At 44.9% G+C, this 27,477-nt stretch overlaps 1 protein-coding gene across 1 annotated transcript in view; it reads left to right on the forward strand.

The window, feature by feature from the left end:
- GNAT2 (G protein subunit alpha transducin 2) overlaps positions 1-27,477 on the forward strand; it is an 84,680-nt gene that overhangs the window by 25,838 nt on the left and 31,365 nt on the right. The gene's annotated exons all lie outside the window — the stretch shown is intronic.

The following is a 27,477-nucleotide window of genomic DNA, read 5'->3' on the forward strand; positions in this document are numbered from 1 at the left end:
AGGTCATCGTCAAAAGACTCATGTACGCCAACAAAGATCCCTCTCCACGTGGTGTCTCTAAGAAATGTATGGATTAGGGGATCTACGGAAAGATTAAAAAGCAATGGGGAGAGAGGGCATCCCTGCCGTGTACTTCTCTGTAAAGTAAATGAGGGGGAATTAACATCATTAATAATTAAGTGAGTAGTCAGCTGGGCATAAAGTATATGGAAAATACCAGTGAACCGTGGTCCAAACTGTTGAACATGTAACACATGTAATCTACGCGACCAGGAAACATGATCGAAAGTTTTATCTGCGTCACAGCTGACCACAATAGGTTTTTTATTGTGAGAGTATCTATTAATCATCATAGCCGCGAACAGCGTACGGACTTTGTGCACGGATGTGCTACCCCACACAAATCCCGTCTGAGCATGATGTAGTATTCTGGGTAACACCAATTGAAGATACAAGGCAATTTATTTGGTAAATAATTTCAAATCTTGATTGAGAAGAGAGATTGGTCTATATGATTGTACTAACGTGGTATCTTTCCCTGGTTTCAGGAAAACTATTATCCTAGCATCTTTGGAACCACGTGGGGGAGAGTGACCAGATAATAAGGAGTTAAATAAGGTCAGGAGGTGGGGCATTAAATGGGACGAAAGGAGTTGATAATATTCAGCTCCTAAACCATCAGGGCCTAGAGACTTGCCTTTAGGAAGCGATTTAATTAAGGATTGGCGATCAGGTTCCATAATGGGAACAATCAAAGAGTCCCGCTCCACTTCAGTTAAAGTAGGGAGTTGTGCGTCAGAAAGGAATTGCATACTTAGAGTGGGAGAATCTGGAGGAGTCGTGTAAAGCTCCTGATAATAACGTAAGAAATGTTCAGAAATAAGCTTCTGTAATGGGGGCATGGGAATCCGCACTGAGGGGGTGATAATGCTGATATTACCTTAGACCGCAAAGCTATACCTCTAAATACACTTTTACCCTGGAGCCGTTATGGCCTCTAGACTGAATACACGTGCTACGCACTTTGTACGCTATTTGCGTACAGAGTCCCGCACGTGGTATGTACTTGGCGTACCCACGCAGCGCTGAGTGTACGGAGTACGCTCAGCGTGCGCACACACAATGGATAACCTTTAAACCTTGCTAATGATATGCTTACACTTTAAACCTTTAACAGCAAAGTACTGCAATGATGTAATACCTTTAAACCTTAAGTAGCGCTGGCGATACAAAGTACCCGCAGTGCGTACACCTTATCAATGCTATACACCTTATACAGATAAATCTACTTTAAAGCCCATGCAGGAAAGTGAAAACACAACACTGATTTGTAGTTGCAACCACAGGGTTCTAAGGCCTCAGTGGATTAATTCCAAAAGGTAAAAGCAATACAAATCATACACTACAGGCTAACAAGTAAATCTAAACAGAATAATGGCTACAGAGAATGTACATACGTGAGAATGTTCGCAAGCGCAACCCGGCCGATCCTCCGCTGGTCATACAGATAGCGTTCAGAGTCTTCTGACCGGCCAGGCAACAATGGTCTTTTTATACACAACATGCATACACAATACAATGGTCACTGTAATCTCATTGTCCATTGGACACAGGGATGTGTCTCTACATTACAGAAAAGGTCATAGGTGGATTTGAATAGGTGGGCGATGTCTTTCCCCAACTGCTCTTGTGGGTGGTATACTCTGGATTCCCGCCGCATACATAAAATACAGTAAATACAGTTAATGTTCATATTCTACTTTTGTACATAACTATACGCAGGAACAAGCGATCTTTCTCTAACCAACACCGGAATGTTACCCTCAAAATACCCTACAGCTGGATACTAGACATCACCTTCCAACCTTTATCAGACCCTTCCTATCATGTAAAGGCGAATCTCTCTGTCCAGGAACTGTTTAAACTATTAATACTCGCTGACATGGTCTAGGGGAACTATATCTAAAATGTACACTATTTGGGTTAAATATGTAATGTTCTAATAACCCTCTATGCATTCACAAACTCTACGGTAAATGCGCATACCACGCGCTAAGGCGCATGGCCGTGAAAAGCTCCGTTACGCAAATTGCGGATATGCGCACGCACGGCAGACTGAGTGCACGCGCAGCGGGCATGTGCATGGGGTTAGTACGTTAGGCATTCATTACAATATTTTTCGACTTTGACAGTCCACCCTTTGGCAGTCAACAATAACTGCCACTATCTAAACATTAAACAGAAAAATATACAATACAATATCTATAAAATAATTGGATGGTAGGAGGAGAGGAGTAGGCGGGAAATGTATGGCCTAGTGGGATGGTAAAAGCATGTATGTATGAAATACATGTCTGAGGGGCATGTATCATGTTCTAGATAAGCTTCGAGGTATTGCGAAGTATACATTAAATCCTTCTCATCCCGTATTAAGGGTCTGTAAGTGGGCCAACAAACACTACCGAGCTCTTTTCGGCTTCTTGTTCCAACGAATGGGGTGCACATTTAGTTGATGATACATGGAGGGGGAAAAACATGTGAATGCTAATATATGTATCTATATTACCTGTCGACTATGTGTGTCACTACCTGAAGGTTGTAGAGATGAAGATAAGACACGTATCACAAATACATTCATATAACATTTGTGTAATCGTTCTTGGGTGTTGGTTGAAGTCTTGTCCGGATGGGTGTATCTTTGCCGTGAGTGTTAATCAAAGTCTTTTGAGTGTCCATAAAAGTCTTTAGAGTGTCCATCAAAGAGTCTTTTCCGAATGGGTGTATAATTCATCAACGTCTCTTCCGAATGGATGTATTTTTGCTTGAGGGAAAGCAAAGGAGAAACAGGTGAAAGAAACGGACCGTGGAATCGCGTCTTATCACAACATTGTCTCAATTGATGGGTCATAAATTAAATCAGTTATTGTAACAATGCCCCCACTCCTCAAACTCATCACTTTGGTACTGCGCTTGCGACGCGTTAAAATTCGAACACATCTAAATATCAAACCAATCATTATGACAACTCCCAGGATACAAAGGAGAAACTTTCCTACACTCACGATAACATTTTGAGCCCATTCTCCTAAACCTGAGAACCAATTGCGTGGGTTCAACCATGAGACCCAGCCGGTCAGTTCATTACTCACAGCAGTAAGGGTAAGGTTGTGTCTCCTCCGGAACTCCCACTTCAATTGCAAGATATCGTCCATCTTTTGATCTATGGCCTCGGTTGGGTCATCAGTGCTGTTTGTAATGTACGTGCAGCACTTTACACCATAATGAGTTGCTAAGGTGACACAGTACCCGCCTGTCACCGCTGTGATATAATTTAGAACCATCCTGTGCTGGATCAGTTCCGTTTTGTAAGCTTGCAATTCCCTCCCTGTATACCTGAAGGTGTCATCATACATCTCGGTGATATTATCTATCAGGTTCGCTAGCGTATGAATATACCTATAATTTATAATTCCTCTGGCGGTACGGGTGATATCTAACGCGAGTAGGAATTGAATCCCGGTGGATTCGTGGATCAAATCAGAGGCTGCATGCTCTGTCCTATCTATAAGGTGTCTCTTAATGATGTGTTCATAGTGAGTGTGAGTGTAAGGAGCTTGAGCATTGTGGTGAATGTCTTTCATCTTATTATGGGTTATGGTCATAACTTCTGGCAACACTCTTCCAATGTAACACAATCCCTCTGAGTTTGGGGCAAGCCACTTATACGCCTTCCTCCCGCATATGAAATATGCATCATCAGGGAGAACATATGGAACAGAATATGACATTACCATATTGCAAACCATCCAAGTGAAAAATCCTATCCCTAACTCTCTAATCTGTTCAGTACACGTATCAGGCTGTATGATATGTGCACAGTACCCTGGTGATACTTCTCCAACCCGCATGGTCCTACTTCCTAGAGTATACCTGTACCAAAAATACCTTCCACCGTCGGCTATTTGGCGTATAAGTTCTGAGTCTACGGGCATTCTGTCGGCTCTGTGTGAAAATGCCATGGTTTGGTTATTCCATGTCACTTCCCAATTTCCCGGCTTTCGGGGATTGGAAATGTTAAAACATACTAAGGATCTATCCACATGATATTGGTGGAGCTTCAAACTAGGGGGCTTAGAAATATTAAATTTCTTGTCCACCGGTCTCCCACCCCTTAGTTTAAGTACCTCATCTATTGTTAATGGATACGGTACTAGTCCTGACTTGCTCTGACCTTGAGGTACTTGTGAGCACAGCCAGCATTCTGTTTGGTTTAAAACCTTACCCACTAATGAGTGATAATCACTCAATGGATGACGGTCCATGTTGATATTAAGGCTGGACTGACATCTCTGGATGCACCCGTCCTCAACTATGTTTTCACAGTTTCTACAAATACAATTTTCCTCAGCCAATAATCCTTCACAGTGTCTCCTAGTTTCTTGACTACCAGATCGTTTTCTGATACTCGCCATTGCTCGGTGAATGTGTTGCTCTTGGAATTCTACAAATCCGTCCTTGCCATCAGAACCCATTTCAGATCCTTTCTCGACCTCTTTGGTACTCTCACCGAAATAGACTGCTCTGGTCAACAACAGGGTCAACAGGAAAACCCGGAATGCAGTCTCTTGGGGTAAGTCCATCTTGCTAAGGGGAGAGAAAAAGGAGCAAGGAAGGGGGGGAAAGGAGGGTAATGGGAGATGGAGAAAATAATAAAAAGGAAAAAAAAAGAAATTTGGTGCGACAACCGCCTCTGGTCTTGTAGTTCTCTGTGCTCAGGTGCCGTGACAACAGTCCTGCCTCTCAACCTTCCCGGAACAGGCACTCCAGTGATACGATTTCCTCTACACTCTGCTCTTTGTCACGGGCTCTCTGGGTCAGCGACCTTCTTACAGTGGGACGAGTGGACCCAATTCTCTCTCTCGGCAACCTTCAATGCGGTCGTGCTGGTTAGTAAGACTTGGTACGGTCCTTCCCACCGATCAATAAGGCAACCTGAGCGTAGAAAATTTAGAATCATTACATAATCCCCAGGTTCAATGTCATGACAATTGCTGTTTGGTAGGTCAGGAATCACCAGCTTTAGATTGCTGTTTTGATTCCTCAACTGCTGGCTCATCTTAACCATATATTTTACAGTCACCTCATTATTGCATTTCAAATCATCCTGGGGGTCAATCATTACATGGGGTTGTCGACCAAAAAGAATCTCAAAGGGTGATAGGTTAAGGGGGGACCTGGGAGTGGTTCTGATGCTGTACAATACAAGTGGCAAAGCTTCTGGCCATAATAATCCAGTTTCAGCCATCACTTTGCTCAGCTTGTTCTTAATAGTGCTGTTTACTCTTTCCACTTTCGCACTCGCCTGTGGGCGGTACGGAGTATGCAGCTTACTATTAATTCCCATTAGTTTGCACATAACCTGAAAGACTTCACCTGTAAAATGGGTACCCCTATCGCTTTAAATTATCCTAGGGATACCATATCTGCACACAAATTCCTGCACGATCTTCTTTGCAGTGAACGTAGCAGTATTTGTGGCAGCGGGGAACGCTTCTACCCAATTTGAAAACACGTCAATACAAACTAACACATACTTTAAATTTCTGCAGGGTGGCAACTGTATGAAATCAATTTGTATTACCTGAAAAGGGCCGTCTGTTGGCGGGATATGGGATGGTTCTGTTGGTATTGACTTTCCAATATTCTTCCTCAAGCAGGTAAGACATGTCATTGCTCTCTTACCCGCATGAGAAGAGAATCCTGGCGCACACCAGTAGGCTCTCACCAGCTTACACATACCCTCTTTGCCCAGATGAGTCAGACCATGTGCCGCCTCAGCTAAGCTTGGAAGATATGCTCTGGGGGCTACTGGCTTACCTTGTCCAGAGTCCTGAGGACTCCTGGCCATATCCTTTTGACCTCCAGACTGCCTTTTCCTTTGGAGAACACAAATGTTGCATTTCACTTAATTTTTGTGTGTTGACGGTATTGAATACCATCAGTTGTGTGATATCTGTCTGTGTGGGGGTGCTGGCTGCTGATTTAGCAGCTTCGTCTGCCCGGCTGTTACCAAGTGACACTGGGTCTTGACTGTAAGTGTGTGCTTTGCACTTGATAACAGCCACTCTGTCAGGTTCCTGTATCGCTGTCAGAAGCCTTTTTATATGGGATGAATGCGCTACAGGTGTGCCAGCTGCCGTCATGAAATTTCTGAGGCGCCATAGGGCTCCGAAATCATGCACTACTCCAAAGGCATACCTAGAGTCTGTATAAATATTGGCTGACTTACCCTTAGCCAATTCACACGCTCTGGTTAGGGCGACCAGCTCAGCAACTTGTGCTGAGTGTGGTGGGCCCAGGGGTTCAGCTTCTATGATACATATGTCATCTACGACTGTGTATCCAGTACACAAGTCTCCCGAGTCCGTCTGTCTGTGGCAACTACCGTCAGTGTAAAAAGTAAAATCTACGCCTTCCAGTGGGTTGTCACTAATGTCAGGTCTTGCAGTGAAAGTTTGGTTCAGACATTCCATACAATCATGTGTGTCAGTGTCTGTACTAAATCCTCCTTCACCATCATTCTCATCCTCCACCCTTCGTGCCTGTCCAGGCACACCTGGGAGATAAGTTGCAGGATTTAGTGCGCTGCATCTCCTTATGGTGATGTTTACAGGGGCCATTAGTGCTAATTCCCACCTTGTAAACCGTGCTGATGAGACATGTCTGGTTTGGGCAGAGTTCAGTAAGGCTGATACTGCATGAGGTGTATGGATGGTCAGGTTGTGCCCCAACACTACATCTTCACTTTTACTCACTAGCAATGCTATCGCTGCAACACTTCGCAAGCATGTGGGGAGAGACCGTGCTACGGTGTCCAACTGTGCACTGTAGTAAGCTACCGGCCTGCTGGCATCACCATGTTTCTGGGTTAGGACACCTGCCGCACACCCAGCACTTTCCGTACCGTACAATTCAAAGGGTTTCCCATAATTTGGCATACCTAATGCAGGTGCCTGTGATAGGCATTGTTTGAGTCTCTCAAATGCCAGCTCGGACTCATCTGTGTGCGAAATCCGATCTGGTTTGTTTGACGAGACCATCTCTGGCAAAGGTAAAGCCAGTATGGAGAGCCCTGGGATCCAGTTTCGGCAGTACCCACACATTCCAAGGAAAGTGCGGATCTGCTGCTGGGTTTGTGGCAGAGTCATGTCGCGAATCGCCTGTTTTCTATCAGCGGTGAGGTGTCTCAGTCCTTGTGTCAAGCAATGTCCCAAATATTTCACCTTGGTCTGGCACAACTGTAACTTATCCTTTGAAACCTTGTGTCCCGTATTAGAAAGGTGAAACAGAAGCTGATTCGTGTCTTTCAAGGACGATTCGAGTGAGTCAGAACACAGCAGTAAGTCATCTACATACTGTATTAATACTGATCCGCTCTCAGGTTGAAAGGATTGCAAACAGTCATGCAAAGCTTGGGAGAAAATACTTGGGCTGTCAATGAAACCTTGGGGGAGACGAGTCCAGGTGTACTGTACTCCTCTGTATGTAAATGCAAACAAATATTGGCTGTCAGGGTGCAGAGGGACTGAAAAGAAAGCGGAACAGAGGTCAATGACAGTGAAAAATTTTGCAGTAGGGGGAATTTGCATGAGGATGACAGCTGGATTTGGCACTACGGGGAATTGGCTCTCAACTATCTTGTTTATCCCCCTTAGATCCTGCACTAGCCTGTAACCCCTCCCCCCACCCTTTTTCACAGGGAAGATGGGACTATTGGCAGTGCTGGACGTCCTAACTAGGATGACCTGTTGTAGCAAGCGCTCTATGACTGGGTACACTCCTAATTCCACCTCTGGCTTCAGAGGATACTGTGGGATTTTTGGAGCTATCCTACCATCTTTTACTTGCACCACTACAGGAGCTACATTTGCCATCAATCCAGTGTCTTGTCCATCTTTGGTCCAGAGGGATTCCGGTATCTGGGAGATCATTTCCTCTACCTTGGATGGACACCTGTCTATAACAGCAGAGTGTGACATTAACCTTTGTGGGGTGTCTAACATATCCTGCACTTCCTGAACATGATTCTCGGGTATATCTAAGAAGACACCCTCAGGAGTACAATATATGACACACCTAATCTTGCACAATAAATCTCTCCCAAGTAGATTAGTCGGAGACGATGCAGCCAGCAAAAAGGAGTGCTTGGTCTGCAAAAGCCCTATTGTAATCTCTGCTGGTCTACTTAAGGGATAGTGTTGCACTACTCCTGTTACCCCTATTGCTGAAATAGTGTTACCCGTTGTTTTCATACCTACCGTTGAATTTAACACTGACCTGCCCGCCCCTGTATCTACAAGGAAAGGTAGTGATCTACCAGCTACGTCAACTGTAACCTCTGGTTCATTTCCAAGGCTAGCAATCAACTTCACTGGCTGCAAACTACAGGTGTGGCCTAACCCCTATTGTATGTTGTGACCCTCCCGCAGCGCGCTGGCAGCTACAATATGTGAGGGGGGTAGCTGAGAATTTCCAGAGGTCTGCCAATCCTTCCTAGGTGGGTACCTCCTTGTTTCCCCTGCATGTGGCTCATAATTCCTCCTATGCGGTCCCTGATCCAAACTACGTGTGTTATGCTGTGAGTCATGTTCTGGTCTAGGGGGTCGATATACGTTGCTTTTATAATTACAGTTCCGTGAGTAATGTCCTTCCCTCTGGCAATTATAACATTTTACTACATACGACTTACCATCAGGGGTCTGGGGTTTAGGCTGATGTGGCTTCGTTATCAGGGCTTTGATACTTATAGTCATCAGCTTATCCCCCTGTGACTCCCTGTGTTTAATGATGTTCCGATCGTGTTCGATAGCGGACTCTCTTAATGCAGCCACCGAAATACCTCTCCAGTTAGGTTGAGTGGTCTGTACCCTTGTTCTCAATGTTTCTTTCAAGCCGTCCATTAATACGGACACAGCTACCTCTCTATGGTGTACATTTTCCTTAATGTCCTCGACCCCAGTGTATCTAGCCATTTCCTGCAGTGCTCGATGGAAATATTCAGAAGCAGCTTCACCTTCTCTTTGTCTAATGGAGAAGATTTTATTCCACTTGACAACAGTTGGGAAATATACTCCTAATTGCAGCTTGATCTGTCGTACATTCTCCTGAGTGTATTCATCAGTGAGAGGTACCTCTGCGTCTAATTTACAATCAGCAATGAATTTCACAGGGTCAATATTGGAGGGCAAACATGCCCGTAGCACTGTCCGCCAATCTTTGTTTGTGGGTTCGGTGGCGTTACCTAGTTCTCTAATAAACCTCTGACATGCGGCTAGATCTTTTCTGGGATCGGGAAATTCAGACATAATTGTCCTCAATTCTGTCCGGGACCAGGGACAATGCATAGCAATGTTCCTGACGGGAGTGATTCCCTGAGCGTCAGTCTTCCCATTGGGGACTGCGATCACCCTGACACGATTTAGTTCAATTACATCATTCTGGGTTGCTTCTACAATGTGAGGTGCAATTGACTCTGCATAATGTACTGTACCGTACTTACCTGTGGACACGACCTCACCTGTCCCTCCGCTAGGGGCCTTTGCTACCGCTCTTACTGGTTGGGCTGTGCCCACTTGTGTGTCTTGTATGGTGGCTGCCAGAGAGAGTGCCGATATCGTGCTGGGCTCATCTTCTTGGTCGCAGTCCTGAGTGAAGTTTAAGATGGGATACAACTTGCACGGGTTAGCATTAATACATTTATTAAGTTCACTCTTATCATATATTAGTATGCCATTCTCTGTAGCCACTTTCTCCCCTGTAATATACGGCGGTGGTGGTGCAGTTGCAATCAGTTTCCTGCTAGGGTTGGAACCAGCTGTTTGAGCTAATCCCCTTTGCATATCACTCTCTCGTTGCCATAAATGTAAACAGTTTGAGTGTCTGATCCTCTCTTTTCGGGATTTTAACAGACATATCCTAATCCTTAAATTCTGCAACACCTCTGGATTAAAACTGCCTACCTTAGGGAATGGTTCCCTATCTTCCGCAGTCATACGTTCCCATTCATTGCATAAAACCTGTGTGTGTGAGCCATATTTCTCACACATTATGTACCTCGCCGACCCCTTGGGCCGCGGAATATCAACCTGAACCCTGGTTGATCGTCCCCTACTTGAGCAACTGGCCCCCATCTTTTGCAGGTATTGCCTTCTCAGCAAATTCCTACAAAAAAACAAAATACTCAGTGGTAAGGCAACGGTGAAAGTTCTCCGAGCGCTTTCACCCACTCACGCCCACGTTGGCCAATACACCTAAACACTGTCGTCAGCGCCGGTTGTACCCAACCTCGGGCCCCTGTGTAACCTCTATTTACTGAGAGTGTGTGGGAGTGACTTACCCTTCCCAGTAAATATTGGTCGTTGGAGATTTCCTGAGTGACCAGCGAAACTCCCTTAAAACCAAAAATATTGTTACACAAATCACGTTGCGTGTACTACACTTAGCGCCAATGAGCCTGCGACTTTTACGCACAACTCATAAAAGGATATCGCGGTGGGCTAAGTATTGCACTCACAAACGCACGGTACAATCGCCCAGCGTATAGGTAACTGTTACTTATCCACCGTGCGACCAATGGAATCGTTTTTCAGGCTGCGAAACCTCAGCCGGAGCATATCTGAACGGGCCTATATGGGTACTATGCCAACCACCTGGGCTGCGCTCTCTACACAAAACCTCGCTGACCTTTTAGGCAGCTGTATTCAGAGCTTTGCTTGACTTTGTCAGCGGTTTTCTGACTTCGCTGACCTCTTGGTCTGCTGTTATACTAATTGCTCCTTTATACCTTAATCAATGTTAACGTGAGCAAGCCACTCCCACGCCACCAAGTGTCCACTCACCTGATGTGGTCTCCGACGGGATCCCGAATTCCATGGGTCCACAAAACCTTTATTGTTTGCACACTCACGCTCGTTCACTCATATACACTTTGGTTTTTCTGTACAGAAAATTAACTTTCATTCAGAAAAACAGCCCCAATTCCAGAGGTGAGGCAGTAAAAAGGTATTTAAACTAAATATTGGACACTGATCAATTTGTGCTATTATCGCGTGGCTACCGTTTTGCGCCTAAACTAAAACAATGCTATTGTGTGATTTGTATTAAGTGGGCGTACCTGTACGCACGTTGCGTAAACAAGCCACGTGTGTAGGCCTTTACGTTGCGTACGCAGTCCCGTACGCTGTACAAGACACGTGTACAAAGGCCGTACGTCTGCAGTACTACAAATCCCACACTTCTATAAATGTAAGCGATATTTAACTATAATCACTCACTTAACACAGCACACAGTTTCTACTGTATAAACCTTTACAACTAGGCCAGGCTGCGTGTGCATCTTACACTTACTTCTTTAACTATGAACACTATATTTTAACTAAATAGCCACAAATTTTCTCAGTACAGGTCAAAATGAATCTAGTAATCAATGTTTATGGCAATAATGCGAGCAGATATGCAAGTACAAAATACAGGTGTGCTGCGTGCGCATTTGGCGCCAAAACAGAAATTTACAGATTTAAAAAAACAAAAAATAGCTTTTGCGTTCTTACCTTACGGATCCCTCCAGCATCCCTTCAAACCATGCAGGGCAGACGCTTATCTAATCAGCACTTATTGTATCCCCCGACCCAGAGAAGGTTTACAGGGGATACCTTTCCGCCCTTTGCTGATACATAAAGTCTGCGAAAACTCAGCTAGGCTGCGGGTATGAGAAGGAACCGGACGAGCTCCCAATTGATAATGCTGATATTACCTTAGACCGCAAAGCTATACCTCTAAATACACTTTTACCGTGGAGCCGTTATGGCCGTTAGACTGAATACACGTGCTACGCACTTTGTACGCTATTTGCGTACACAGTCCCACACGTGGTACGTACTTGGCGTACCCACGCCGCGCTGAGTGTACGGAGTACGCTCAGCGTGCGCACACACAATGGATAACCTTTAAACCTTGCTAATGATATGCTTACACTTTAAACCTTTAACAGCAAAGTACTGCAATGATGTAATACCTTTAAACCTTAAGTAGCGCTGGCTACCCGCAGTGCGTACACCTTATCAATGCTATACACCTTATACAGATAAATCTACTTTAAAGCCCATGCAGGAAAGTGAAAACACAACACTGATTTGTAGTTGCAACCACAGGGTTCTAAGGCCTCAGTGGATTAATTCCAAAAGGTAAAAACAATACAAATCATACACTACAGGCTAACAAGTAAATCTAAACAGAATAATGGCTACAGAGAATGTACATACGTGAGAATGTTCGCAAGTGCAACCCGGCCGATCCTCCGCTGGTCATACAGATAGCGTTCAGAGTCTTCTGACCGGCCAGGCAACAATGGTCTTTTTATACACAACATGCATACACAATACAATGGTCACTGTAATCTCATTGTCCATTGGACACAGGGATGTGTCTCTACATTACAGAAAAGGTCATAGGTGGATTTGAATAGGTGGGCGATGTCTTTCCCCAACTGCTCTTGTGGGTGGTATCCTCTGGATTCCTGCCGCATACATAAAATACAGTAAATACAGTTAATGTTCATATTCTACTTTTGTACATAACTATACGCAGGAACAAGCGATCTTTCTCTAACCAACACCGGAATGTTACCCTCAAAATACCCTACAGCTGGATACTAGACATCACCTTCCAACCTTTATCAGACCCTTCCTATAATGTAAAGGCGAATCTCTCTGTCCAGGAACTGTTTAAACTATTAATACTCGCTGACATGGTCTAGGGGAACTATATCTAAAATGTACACTATTTGGGTTAAATATGTAATGTTCTAATAACCCTCTATGCATTCACAAACTCTACCGTAAATGCGCATACCACGCGCTAAGGCGCATGGCCGTGAAAAGCTCCGTAACGCAAATTGCGGATATGCGCACGCACGGTAGACTGAGTGCATGCGCAGCGGGCATGTGCATGGGGTTAGTACGTTAGGCATGCATTACAATATTTTTTGACTTTGACAGGGGTAATTCCAAGTTGATCGCAGCAGGAAATTTTTTAGCAGTTTGGCAAAACCATGTGCACTGCAGGGGAGGCAGATATAACATGTGCAGAGAGAGTTAGATTTGGGTGGGTTATTTTGTTTCTGTGTAGGGTAAATACTGCCTGCTTTATTTTTACACTGCAATTTAGATTGCAGATTGAACACACCACACCCAAATCTAACTCTCTCTGCACATGTTATATCTGCCTCCCCTGCAGTGCACATGGTTTTGCCCAACTGCTAACCAAATTCCTGCTGCGATCAACTTGGAATTACCCCCTGAGCTGTAGAATATAAGAAGGTGAATTATACGTTTTCACCAAATTGGCCAGTAACCTACAAGGTTTATTAAAACTCCTGAAATATCTATTACACTGAGCATTGTGTGAGTATTGAGCACGTTCCGTGCATAGGGCGTTATACGCATGTTTCGCGGCATGATAAGTTTGTTGATTATCTAAAGATTCATGAAGCAGCAATGCGTCATAAGCTTTTGCCAGGGCACGGCTCAACCATCTAATTTGGCAGTCAATAATTTGCGCTTCCTGGACACATACTCAATAATCTGGCCACAGATCACTGGTTTAGATGCTGCCCAAAACAAATTAATATCATCTAAGCTTGTTCAATATGGTTATGAAAATCAGTTGATTTATGGAGATAACTAGGAAATCTCCAATTATACGATGTCAAAAGGGGGGTTTCTAACAATAAGGTGAACCAAATAGGGGCATAGTCAGAAATATCAATAAGTGTTATACCTGAATCCTCTACACGCTAATATAGAGAGAGGGATACCTACCAAAAATTATCCGTGAGGATGTATGATGGGGGAGTGAATAAAAGGAATATTCATGCGTGGTAGGATGTTGGCACCTCCAGGGATCACAAAGTTGTAAAGAATAAAGTAGCAGCTGTAGGGAAGGTGCAGAAGTGTGTCTATCGCCTCCAGTAGTGGAGGATCTATCTAAACCTAGGGAAAGCACATTATTGAAGTCCCCACCCAGTATAAGTGGTCCCTCCACCCAACCATGTAATTTCACAAAGAGTTCAGTAAAGAAAAGATCATTTGGAGTATTAGGGGCATAAATAGTTGCCAGAGTATATAATGAGCCACACAACAATATCTTGAGAAATAAAAAGTGGCCTTCAGGGTCAGTCCACTTATCATGAATAGTAAAGTGTAAATGTTTTCTAAACAATATAAGGACCCCTCTACATTTAGCCGTGAATGAGGCAGCTTTATATTCACCCAGCCATTTGTTCCTGAGGACATTAGGATCCCTTGCATCCCAGTGGGTCTCTTGAAGAAATGCCACATCAGGTTTGAGGCATTGGAGATAGGTTAAAACTTTACGCCTCTTGATAGGGGAGTTCAACCCCTCCACATTCCATGACACAAATGTAAGAAATTTTTGCACCCTGGTAGAATTATTGTAGGAAGCAGCCATATCAGCCTATACCCATCCTAGGCCAGAAAAAAGACAAGTTTAAATTGTGATCGTCCCTTACCCGTACTAGCAAGGAGGCAGTGGGGACACAATGACAGCCTAGAATACCATATTTTCACTAATAAATGAAAGTAAGACATGCCTGTAACATACCAAATAAGTGTTAGAAACAGTTTTTACTTTTGTAGAACCGGAAAACGCGAACCAAGGGGACGCTTATATAACCCATAAACATCAAATAGCCAAGAAAAAGAGAAAGGAGAGAGAAAAGTAGGAAAAGGAAGGAAGCGGTTGAAACCCAAAGCGGGTCCAGAGTCGCTCAGTAGTTAAATGGTAGGGAAGAACAATAGGGTGTAGAGGGAGAAGGAAAAGTCATCCTGTTCAGAGACTGATAGACACCATAGAAAGACAATGGAGAAACCACAATAGCAAATTGAAATAAAAAAAATGAACAATATCGGCAAAAGCCATAACTTAAATAACCTGAATGTAAAACAAGTATAAGATACAATGTCCGGTGGTCACACAGCAGTTAGTCGCCATCAGACGCACGTGTCGGAGAGGCAGACGAGAGTGAGTCTACAAAGTTCTTTGCAGCGTGTGGAGATTAAAAAAAAAGAACATTTTCCCATTGTGGGACACCCTCAATTTTGTAGTATATAATAAGGCAAAACGAAGATTCATGGCGAACAGGCGTTTGCAAATCGGAGCATATTCTCTTCTCTTCATGGCAACTATGTAGGAAAAGTCTTGGAACAACAACAATTTGGCATCATAATAACGTAATTCCGAGTGTTTCCTGTAAGCCTCAAAGAGTTGAACCTTATCCACATAATTTAGCAGCTTCATTATTACCGGACGGGGTCTATCACGAGAGGCCTGTCTGTCAGGGCTAATTCTGTGGACACGCTCCACAATCAACGAACTAGAACTAAAAGTGGTGCCCAACTCCTGTGGGAGCCAATCCGAAACTAGTTTAATGAGTTCAGCAGTTTTGACCGATTCAGGGAGGCCGATGATGCGGACATTGGTCCGTTAATTTCTATTCTCCAAATCTTCCAGCTTATCCTGCATGGAGGCTACTGCTTTTTCATGGTTAGATATGGTAGTGTGCACAGTGGTCAACTCATCTTCCAAGTCCGAAATCCTTTGTTCCGCCTCAGATAGTCGTTGCTCATGTTGTGTCAGCTGAGTGAGGGCAGAGTCCAATGAATTTTGGAGGGGGGGGGGGCAATTTTTGATCAAGCAAATTAGCAAGAAGGTGCGTAAGTTCCTGTGTGGGGAATGAACTAACCGTCTCTGAAATGGTAGCAAACAATTCCGTTGGTTTAGGACTATTGCTGGGACCAGCGGCAGGTGAGACAAGGGAGCCAGGAGCAGAAAGTTCCTTACCATGTCCCTTCCCGGTCTGGTTACCCGGAAGTTCCTGTACTGGTTTCACCACAAACTTATCCATGAGAGTGACAGTAGGGATTTGAAATCCGAGTCAGGCAGTCTGAGGTGTTGAAATGGTGATAAATCCAAACAATGCCAATACAAGAATGTGAGCAGGATAAGGAGAGATTCAGCAATGCTCCAATAACTAGCACAGTCAGTGTGGTGAGGAAGCAGGGAGATCTGTAATGCAGTGTGTCTTCAGCAATAGCTCCAGCAGCATGCAGCAGCCTGTGACTTGTGGGAAGACAGCCCCTACTGTATTGTGTATAGCTGTGATAATGCTGGCCTGCCAGCGGTATACAGATGAAAAGGGCGGCTTCTGAGTATTCATCTCCACACCCTCAAGATTCATGCATCAAAGGGTAGGCAGGGGGAGAGAAACCGGAGCGCAACTGAGGCTGAAAAAGAAGAGAGAACCGCTGCAGCGCCAGGCCAATCCAAGATGGCGGCCACGGCAGCGCCCTACAGACGCAGGGCTGGAGATCTGGTGTTCTGGAGGAGCGGGGAGATGGTAAGTCCCCGCAGCCGATGCCGGGACCCTTACAGGCGCCGGGGATGTCGGTGACCGGGGTTTCCCGCACTCTACCGCTCGCGGGTGACAGCCGAGCCGGGAGTCAGTGGGGAGCTCTGTAAGCCAGCGGCTGTTCAGCGTGGTCCGCCCACCCTGCACATGGAATATGTTGCGTGCACTTATCTGTAACATTTGAATTGGGTATGAGCTTAGGAAAGTCAACACTTTTCATAACTGCACCCCTTCCTGTTTTAGATAGAGTTTTCTATTTGTTATCTACATTTGGAAAAAAAAATAGGATTTTGGTACCTACCGGTAAATCCTTTTCTCGTAGTCCGTAGAGGATGCTGGGGTCCACATTAGTACCATGGGGTATAGATGGGTTTGAGAGTGTGGGCTGGCTCCTCCCGCTATGCCCCTCCTACCAGACTAGAAACTGTGCCCGAGGAGACGACATACTTCGAGAGAAGGATTATACACAGATAGTGGTGAGATTCATACCAGTTCACACATACAAGGCACGTCAAGCCAACTAGCTTGTACTACTCAGCAACAGCTGAAACATTACTTACCAAGTAACAATGCAGTACTCAACTAAAACGAAGCTGTACTGAACCAAATAACATTTGCAGGAAAACTAAAATGAAGCACTGGGAGGGTGCCCGGCATCCTCTACGGACTACGAGAAAAGGATTTACCGGTAGGTACCAAAATCCTATTTTCTCTTACGTCCTAGAGGATGCTGGGGTCCACTTTAGTACCATGGGGATGTACCAAAGCTCCCAGAATGGGAGTGAGAGCGCAGAGGCTCCTGCAGGCCAAATTATCGAACTTGTAAAACTTTGCAAATGTGATCGACCTAGACCAAGTTGCAGCTCAGCAAAGTTACACTGCCGAGACACCCCGGGTAGCCACCCAGGAAGACCCCACCTTACGAGTAGATTGGGCCTTAACAGATTTTGGACATGGCAGTCCTGCTGTAGAGTAAGCGTGCTGGATAGTGAACCTGATCCAGCAAGAGATCGTCTGCTTAGAAGCAGGACATCCAATTTTGTTGGGATCATATAGGACAAACAGAGTCCAACTTTCTGTGACGAGAAGTTCTCTTCACATATATCTTCAGAGCCCTTATGACATCCAAGGACTGTGATGTAATTTAGGAGTCAGTAGCCACTGGCACCACAATAGGTTGGTTGATGTGAAATGCCAACACAACCTTTGGAAAAAACTACTGACGAGTCCGGAGCTCAGCTCCATCTTCGTGGAAGATCAAGTAAAGGCTTTTACAGGATAAAGCCCCCAGCTCGGACACACGTCTAGCATAAGCCATGGCCAACAAAGTGACAACCTTCCATGTAAGAAATTTGACCTCTACCTCCTGTAGAGGCTCAAACAAATCCGACTGGAGGAATTGCAACACCACGTTAAGGTCCCAAGGCGCCGTAGGCGGCACAAAGGGAGGTTGGATATGCAGAACTCCCTTCAAAAAGGTCTGAACCTCTGGGAGGGCAGCCAATTATTTCTGAAAGAAAATGGATAGGGCTGAAATCTGGACCTTCACAGATCCCAACCTCAGACCCATAGCCACTCCTGCTTGCAGAAGGAGGAGGAAACGTCCCAGTTGAAACTCCACCATAGAAATCTTCTTGGACTCACACCAAGAGACATATTTCTTCCAAATATCATGATAATGTTTAGACGTTACCCCTTTCCTAGCCTATATGAGGGTAGGAATAACCTTCGGAATGCCCTTCCGAGCAAGAACCAGGCGCTCAACTTCCATGCCATCAAACGTAGCCACGGTAAGTCTTGATAGACGAATGGCCCCTGCTGCAGCAGGTCCTCCCAAAGAGGAAGAGGCCTCGGCTCTTCTTGCAGTAGATTCAGAAGGTCCGCATACCAAACCCTTCTTGGCCAGTCTGGGGCAATGAGGATCGCTTGAACCCTTGTTCTCCTTATGAGCTTTAGGATTCTTGGGATGAGTGGGAGTGGTGGAAACATGTACACTGACCAGAACACCCACGGAGACACCAGGGCGTCCACAGCCACTGCCTGGGGGTCCCTCGACCTGGAACAATAACGCCGAAGCTTCTTGTTGACAAGAGGCCATCATGTCTATTTGGGGTAAGCCCCAAAGATCTGTTATTTCCTTTCCCAGGAGAACGTGGGCCCATTAAAAGATGAATTGGGATCATTGACAAACGATGACAAATTAAAAGTGGAAATATTGAACTATTTTTTTCTGTCAGTATTCACCAGGGAGGATGCACAGGTGACAGTAGTGCTTAATGACAGTGAAGGTAATGACTCTTGGCTAGATACCTGTTTAAGTGAGGAAGTAGTCCTGGAGAGGCTAAGCAAGATAAAGATTAATAAATCACCAGGCCCAGACGGTTTTCATCCTAGGGTTATTATGGAGCTTAGGACACAGCTAGCAAAACCCCTATACCTATTTTCAATAGTTCAATTAGATCAGGCATGGTACCAAAGGATTGGCACATAGATGAGGTAGTGCCTTTATTTAAAAAGGGAACTAAAAAAAATAATCCTGGAAACTATAGACCAGTTAGTTTAACCTCTATAGTGGGTAAAATATTAGAAGGCATTTTGAGGGATAGCATAGAGGAGCACCTAAAGGCATCTAAGTTTATTACTAAATGTCAGCATGGGTTTGTAAGGAACAGATCATGTCAAACCAACTTAATTAGCTACTACGAGGAAGTGAGCAAGAATCTTGACCATGGAAAAGCAGTGGATGTGGTTTACTTAGATTTTGCAAAAGCTTTCGATACAGTGCCACATAGGAGACTGGCCCACAAATTAAGGGAACTTGGCCTAGGAAATACTATTTGTACATGGATAGGTAATTGGCTGGATAACAGGGTACAACGAGTAGTGGTCAATGGGATGTTCTCCAGCTGGGCACCAGTAGTCAGCGGAATACCACAAGGGTCCGTTCTTGGCCCACTGCTGTTCATTATATTTATCAATGATCTAGGAATAGGCCTGGAAAGCACAATGTAAATCTTTGCAGACGACACTAAACTGTGTAAGGTAATTAACTCAGAAACCGATGTGGAGTCTCTACAGAATGACTTAGTCAAATTAGAATTCTGGGCATCTAAATGGAAAATGAGGTTCAACATAGAAAAATGCAAAGTTATGCATTTTGGGACAAAAAACACACTTGCATCCTACACTCTAGATGGAGAAAATCTCGGGGCAACTATGGTGGAAAAAGATTTGGGGGAGCTCATAGACCATAGGCTTAGTAACAGTACACAATGCCAAACTGCAGCAAAGAAGGTAAGTAAAGTGCTTGCGTGCATTAAACGGGGCATTGAGACCAGGGATGAGGATGTAATTCTGCCGTTGTACAAATCATTGGTACGCCCACACCTGGAATATTGCGTTCAGTTCTGGGCCCCATATTACAAAAAGGATATCGGGGAACTAGAAAAAGTTCAAAGACGAGCTACTAAATGATTAATGGGTTAGAGACACTGGAATATGAGGAGAGGCTTACTAAATTAAACATGTATTCACTAGATAAGAGGAGACTAAGAGGAGACATTATTAATATCTTCAAATATGTAAAGGGTCATTACAAGGAGTTAGCAGCGGATTTGTTTATTAAAAGAACTCTGTATAAGACGCATGGGCTCTCACTGAGGCTAGAAGAGAGAAAATTCCATACACAACATAGGAAAGGGTTCTTCTCCGTAAGGGGAATAAAGATTTGGAACTCACTGCCGGAGAAGGTAGTAATGGTAGACTCTGTAATTGCATTTAAAAAGGGATTGGACAAATTTCTAACAGGAAAACGTATCAAGGGCTTTAGCATTTAGCATATTGACATTAATATTCTGGGAGTGGTTGGAATCATTGCTGTAAATCGGTACTAAACCATTACTTCAGCACGCACAGTATAATATGAACAGATTAACGCAGAATACAGGTTGAACCCGAAGGGCATTTTGCCTCTTTTCAACCTCACTGACTATGTAACCTCCGGATGGAGTCCCCCCTGTCCTGGATGGAGATCGTGTCTGCTGAGGAAGTCTGCTTCCCAGTTGTCTACTCCCGTAATGAAGATGGCTGACAGCGCTAACGTGTGTTTTTCTGTCCAGTGGAGTATTCTTGTCACCTCTGACATTGCCGCTCTGCTCTTAGTTCCGCCTTGTCGGTTTATGTAAACCACTGTTATTACGTTGTCCGACTGCACTTGAATGGCCCGATTTCTCAGAAGAGGGGCCGCCTGAAGAAGACCGTTGTAGACGGCTCTTAGTTCCAGTATGTTGATGGGCAGGCCGGATTCCAGGCTTGACCACCGTCCTTCGAAAGTTACTCCTTGAGTGACTGCTCCCCAGCCCCGGAGGCTCGCATCCGTAGTTAGAAGGACCCAGTCCTGAATCCCGAACCTGAGGCCTTCCAGAAGGTGAGGCAATTGGAGTCACCAGATTAGTGAAATCCCTGCCCTTGGCAACAGATGAATTCTCTGGTGCATGTGGAGGTGAGATCCTGACCACTTGTTCAGGAGATCCAGTTGGAAGGTCCGAGCATGGAACCTCCCATACTGGAGAGCCTCGTAAGAGGCCACCATCTTTCCCAATATGCGAATGCATTGATGAACAGACACCCGGGGTGGCTTCAGGACATCCCGGACCATAGCTTGTATCACCAACGCTTTTTCCTGCGGAAGAAACACCCTCTGCACTTCCGTATCCAGGATCATTCCCAGAAATGACAACCTCTGGGTTGGTTCGAAATGTGACTTTGGAAGGTTCAGAATCCAACCGTGACTCTGGAGCAGTCGTGTTGTGAGACCAAAGGACTGCAGTAGCTTCTCCTTGGACAATGCCTTTATCAGCAGATCGTCCAGATATGGAATGATGTTCACACCTTGCTTGTGGAGGAGAATCATCATTTCTGCCATCACCTTGGTAAACACCCTTGGTGCTGTGGAGAGGCCGAATGGTAGGGCCTGGAACTGGAAATAACAGTCCAGCAATGCGAAACGGAGATAAGCCTGATGTGGCAGCCAGATCGGAATGTGAAGGTATGCATCCTTGATATCCAGTGATACCAGGAATTCCCCTTGTTCCAGACCTGATATCACCAGAGACTCCATTTTGAACTTGAACTCCTTTAGAAAGGGGTTCAATTATTTTAGGTTCAGAATGGGCCTGACTGAACCATCCCGTTTTGGTACCACGAAAAGGTTCAAATAGTAACCTTTGGTCAGCATGTGAGGTGGCACTGGCACAATGACCTGTGCCTCCACCAGCTTTTGGACAGCGTCTTGTAGTACTGTGCTGTCCTCCAACAGAGTTGGTAAGCCTGACTTGAAAAAGCGATGAGGGAGAATTTTAAATTCCAGCCTGTATCCCTGAGACACAATATCTATCACCCAGGGATCCAGGCCGGACGATACCCAGACATGGCTGAAGTGTCGGAGTCTCGCTCCCACTGGCCCCACCACTGGGGCGTGCAGTCCACCATCATGCGGAGGACTTAGGCGTACCCGAAGAAGGCTTTTGTTCCTGGGAACCTGCAGCGGCATGTTTCGAGGACTTAACCCAACCTCCCCTAAAGAAGGTATTGGATGTTCTGGCCTTTCTAGGCTTGTTAGGCCGAAAAGCACTGCGTTGCAGATGAAGAGAAAGATTTCTTCGGAGCAGGTGCAAGAAATGGAGACTTACCCGCTGTAGCGGTGGATATCCATGCGTCTAGAGCTTCCCCAAAGAGAGCCTCACCTGTATAGGGTAGGGACTCCACACTTCTTCTGGATTCCACGTCGGCCGACCACTGGCGCAGCCACAGTCCCAGACGAGCTGAAACAGACATGGAAGATATTCCCGCAGCCAAGGAACCCAGGTCTTTCATGGATTCTACCATAAAACCTGCTGAATCATGTATGTTGCGTAAATACAATGCAACATCATCCCAATCCATCGTATCCAAATCCTCAAGTAAGGTAGCCGACCACTTTACTATTGCCTTTATAGTATACATTGATTTAAGCATATTATCAAGTTTCCTATCAGCCGGCTCCTTTAAGGCTTTGAGAGTCTGAACACAGAGACGTCAACAATCTGCGGGTTTTCCCACTTTTTCCTATCCTCAGGGAAAGGAAATGCCGCCTGGACCCTTTTAGGGACCTGGAATTTTTTCTCAGGACTTTCCCATGCTTTTTCAAATACAGCATTCAATTCCTTTGACGCAGGGAAGGTTATTTTCATTGAAAAAAGCCTCCTAAACCTGCTCAGGTGTGGTATCATTAACATTTAACACATCCCTGATAGCCTCTATCAACAATTGCACCCCCTTTGCAAGAGATGCAGACCCCCGTAACACATCCCCATCACCATCTGTAGTGTCAGAATCGGTATCCGTGTCGTCTTGAGTGACATGCACAAGCGCACGTTTGTGGGGGTATATAGTGGGGTGTCCTGAGGTACCAGAAACAGGCCACACTGCCATAGAGCTCTGTAATACCTGGGTTGCAGATTCATTACTTGCAACCCTGTCAGAAATCTGAGAAATCAAAGATTTGATAGAGGAAAACCACTCTGGTTACCTTGCTGGTATCTGTGCTAAACCAGTGCTATTCTGATTACATGGAATGGTATCATCCTGGGAGGATAAATCCTCTGCAGCATGTGCCTCTGAATCTTCACAGGAGCGCAGTTAATACTGCCCTCCCTCCCCATTGCCGCCATCTTCACATTGACCCCCCGCTTGTTAGGGGGGTTGGTGTCTCACTCACCACTCTTCAGCACTGTAAGGGGTTGGCGGCATGCTGCTGGGGCGAGCGGTCCCCTGTGGCGGAGAACGATCTGACCCCTCTGGAGCTCAGTGTTCAGTCAGCGGAGACAGTGGCTCAGACCCCGCAGGGTGGACACTGCTCCTCCCCTTAGTCCCTTGTTGCAGGCAGGCTGTTTCCAACAGCCTCCTGTAAAAAAATAAACTCTAAAAATAACTTTAACTAGAAAAGCTCAGTAGAGCTCCCCTAACTGTGACTGGCTCCTCCGGGCACTTTTCTAAACTGAGTCTGGTAGGAGGGGCATAGAGGGAGGAGCCAGCCCACACTCTCAAACTCTTAATGTGCCAATGGCTTCTAGTGGACCCGTCTATACCCCATGGTACTAATGTGGACCCCAGCATCCTCTAGCACGTAAGAGAAATGACCATTGTGTAGGTTGTGTATTTTAGATGTGACAATTATTCCTAGATATTACAGTCTGTTAGATGAAAGCTTGTATGAACGGTGGTATGTGGGGACTGAACGATGCATCCTACAAGAGCCGGATTAAGGCTCCGTAGGCCCTGGGGTAAGTCAAGAGGCCCCCTAAGGACTTTACACACACACACACACAATGTGGTCACAGGCCACTGCACCCCATTACCGGGTATGATGAGTGCAGTGGTTTCCTCTGTGTGTGTATATTTTTGAAAAAATGAATAGAAGCAGCCGGCGCCAAATAGTGCATTAAAAGAGTAACATTTTATTCACAGCAAACATGATCAGGCACTGAAGAAATACATGGCATACACAGGTCTCTCCAGAGACAAATAGGAACGTTCTCCTAGTCCGCAGACTGGAAACAACGTCACACCAAACCTCGCCCTTACGCGTTTCGACACTGGGACTTCGTCAGATGGCTGGTTTGGCATTGTAAAAGTGGCTTATTTATAGGCTCCCCACCCTTTGTTCTTAAACCAATCGATGCCATTACCAATTAAGTAATTAATATCTATTCAGTGTGAGCAATCACATTCACATACTAAATATACATATATGTCCATACTAGCTGTTCACCCGCTCTTCGAACGGGAGTTTCTGATTTTCACAGTTGTAAATATAAATGAGTGTTAAAAATTTGGTAAATCTATAGAGATGTAAATTTGAGACATTTTACTGTAAGTAAATATTAATCCATGATTCTTGGCGTTATCCGAGGAGCACCCGTAGCAAATACTGTAATAAGTGATAGGACCATTGTTGTAATTTAATAAAGTCTACCCAGCGTAGATACAATCTAAATTTTGATCCGATTGCCTGTTTGGGCGTTATCGTTCATGCATCGCAAGCCACACATCGGTAATTACGTCATTATGTAAACCCCCTTTTCATCCCCTTAGGGGAGGTTTATTTAAATTCTAATTATGTAGTTTTCCTATTTCCCACCTGAAGAATACCTATGTTACATTTCAGCTTTCCAACATATTGGGAGGTAAGAGAATTAGTGAGTGAGTGCTTTCGCATTTTTATATTATATATATATATATATATATATATATATATATATACTGTATATATAGATAACATTTAAATGTTCCTTTATATAAAGCAAAATTTTTACAAAATACACAATTGATAAAATTATTAAATCATAACTCCATAAAATGTACCAAAGCAGAGCATTATGTATGCTTGACAGAATGTACAAAAAAAGGGGTTTTAAGAAAACTTTTAAAATTAAAAAAAAATCTTTTAAAAACATACAATACTATTGCACTGATGTTAAACAGAGAGATCATATTGTGACTCAATTATGACAACGAGTTTAATGCTTACATGTCCATCATGATATAATGTCGACGTTCTTCTTTGTCAAGACAGACATCAATACAGCAAATCAGCAAAAGTACCCATCATAACAGAGGGCCTAGGGGGTCATTTCGAGTTGATCGCTAGCTGCCGTTGTTCACAGCGTAGCGATCAGAGAAAAAAAAATGGCTAATCTGCACATGCGTATGCACCGCAATGCGCACGCGCGTCGTACGGGTACAAAGTCCATTGTGGTTTTGCTAAGGTTCTAGCGACGATTCCAATCGCACAGCCAGCCGCAAGGAGATTGATAGAAAGAGGGCGTTTCTGGGTGTCAACTGACCGTTTTCAGGGAGTGCTTAGAAAAATGCATGTGTGGTAGAAAAAACGCAGGCGTGGTTGGGCATTTGCTGGGCGGGTGTGTGACGTCAAAAGCCGTCCCTCCGTCGTTAGAATCAACACACACGAAGAGTAACTACAGTGCTGGTCTTGTTTTGCACTTCTGCAAAGCTAAAATACACTCCTCAGTGGGCGGCGACAATGCGTTTGCACGGCTGCTAAAAACTGCTAGTGAATGACCCCCCTAATTCAGACCTGATCACATGGTTTAGCCCATTTGCTAACAAATTTGCTGCTGCGATCAGATCTGAATTAGGCCCCATGTGCCCTGCAGGGGGCAGATATAACATTTGCAGAGAGAGTTAGATTTGGGTGGGTTATATTGTTTTTGTGCAGAGTAAATACTGGCTGCTTTATTTTTACACTGCAATTTAGATTTCAGTTTGAACACCTCACCCAAATCTAACTCTCTCTGCACATGTTATATCTGCCTCCCCTGCAGTGCACATTGGGGGTCATTCCGAGTTGATCGCTCGCTAGCAGTTTTTAGCAGCCTTGCAAACGCATTGTTGCCGCCCATTGGGGAGTGTATTTTCGCTTTGCAGAAGTGCGAACGCTTGTGCAGCAGAGTGGCTGAAAAATCTTTTTGTGCAAAACAAGACCAGCCCTGTAGTTACTCTTCGTGTGCGTTGATTCTAGGGATGGCTTTTGAAGTCACACACTCAGAAACGCCCACTTCATGTCAATCTTCCTGCGTTCGGTCATGGGACAGGAATGTTCGTTAGAATCTGTGCAAACCCACTATGCTCATTGTACCTGTACGACGCGCCTGCACATTGCGGTGCATACGCATGCGCAGAAATGCCGACTTTTAGCCTGATCGCTGAACTGCCAACGGCAGCTAGCCATCAACTCGGAATGACCCCCATTGTTTTGTCCATTAGCTAACAAATTTGCTGCTGCGATCAGATCTGAATTAGGCCCAGAATGCTTTCCCAATCTATTCCGGACATAGAAGAGCTATATATGTACACACACATAGCTCTTCTCCGCAAGTGATGGAACCAATGTGAAATCTGTCACTTGTATAGCCACCAGCCAATGAGCGGCTGCTACCATGGTAACAGATTGCTGATTGGCTGTGAGTGGGGTATGCGGTCAGCATACAGCTCGTCTGGATCCCGGCTGTCACAATACCGATACCGGGACCCATTGAGGGAGAATAGAACCTGTGGTGAGTGTAGCTTGCCACAGAGCCTGCTGGCATTCCACGGCTCGGGATTCCGCTGTCGATATACTGACCTTCACTATCCCGCGCGGTGGTATGCCAAACCGGTCCCATGAGTGGTCTGTCTGGCAATCAACTGCCAAGATCGGGAAAGTGTTTTACTTTTTATTTTTAATGGCCCAGGGATGCTACTGGAGAAAAGAACTGAACTGTGCAAGGGGTAGGTGGTTTAGTGCATTAGTGAACTTAATATACATGTAAAATTTATTTCATTTATTAGAACCTTGTTGCCCCATTCCAGATAACAGCTTAGGTCAGATACATTAAATATTCAATTCTTGTTGTGCATTTACTGTGTCTGGAGGAAGAAGCCTTGATTCTCTGCTGGGACGAGGTTTGAGTTGGAGGTTTGCCATCAAATAAAGACAGACAGAAGGTTGATCTATCAGAGAGGTCACTGCAACTTGCACCCACTTCAAACTTTCCGTATCATCCCCTTAAGAGGTGCATTGCATTTACATATGTACAATCTCTGTGTATCACAAATAAATTGGTTTGACTGCATGATTGGGTCTATAAGCATGCATATCCAACGATCAATATATATAAAGCTGGTATAGGAATGTAAAGCCTGTATAGGAACTAGAGATGAGCGGGTTCGGTTTCTCTGAAACCGAACCCGCACGAACTTCATGTTTTTTTCACGGGTCCGAGCAGACTCGGATCCTCCCGCCTTGCTCGGTTAACCCGAGCGCGCCCGAACGTCATCATGACGCTGTCGGATTCTCGCGAGACTCGGATTCTATATAAGGAGCCGCGCGTCGCCGCCATTTTCACACGTGCATTGAGATTGATAGGGAGAGGACGTGGCTGGCGTCCTCT

This window comes from Pseudophryne corroboree, chromosome 2 (genome assembly GCF_028390025.1).
Source record: "Pseudophryne corroboree isolate aPseCor3 chromosome 2, aPseCor3.hap2, whole genome shotgun sequence".
NCBI lineage: Eukaryota > Metazoa > Chordata > Amphibia > Anura > Myobatrachidae > Pseudophryne > Pseudophryne corroboree.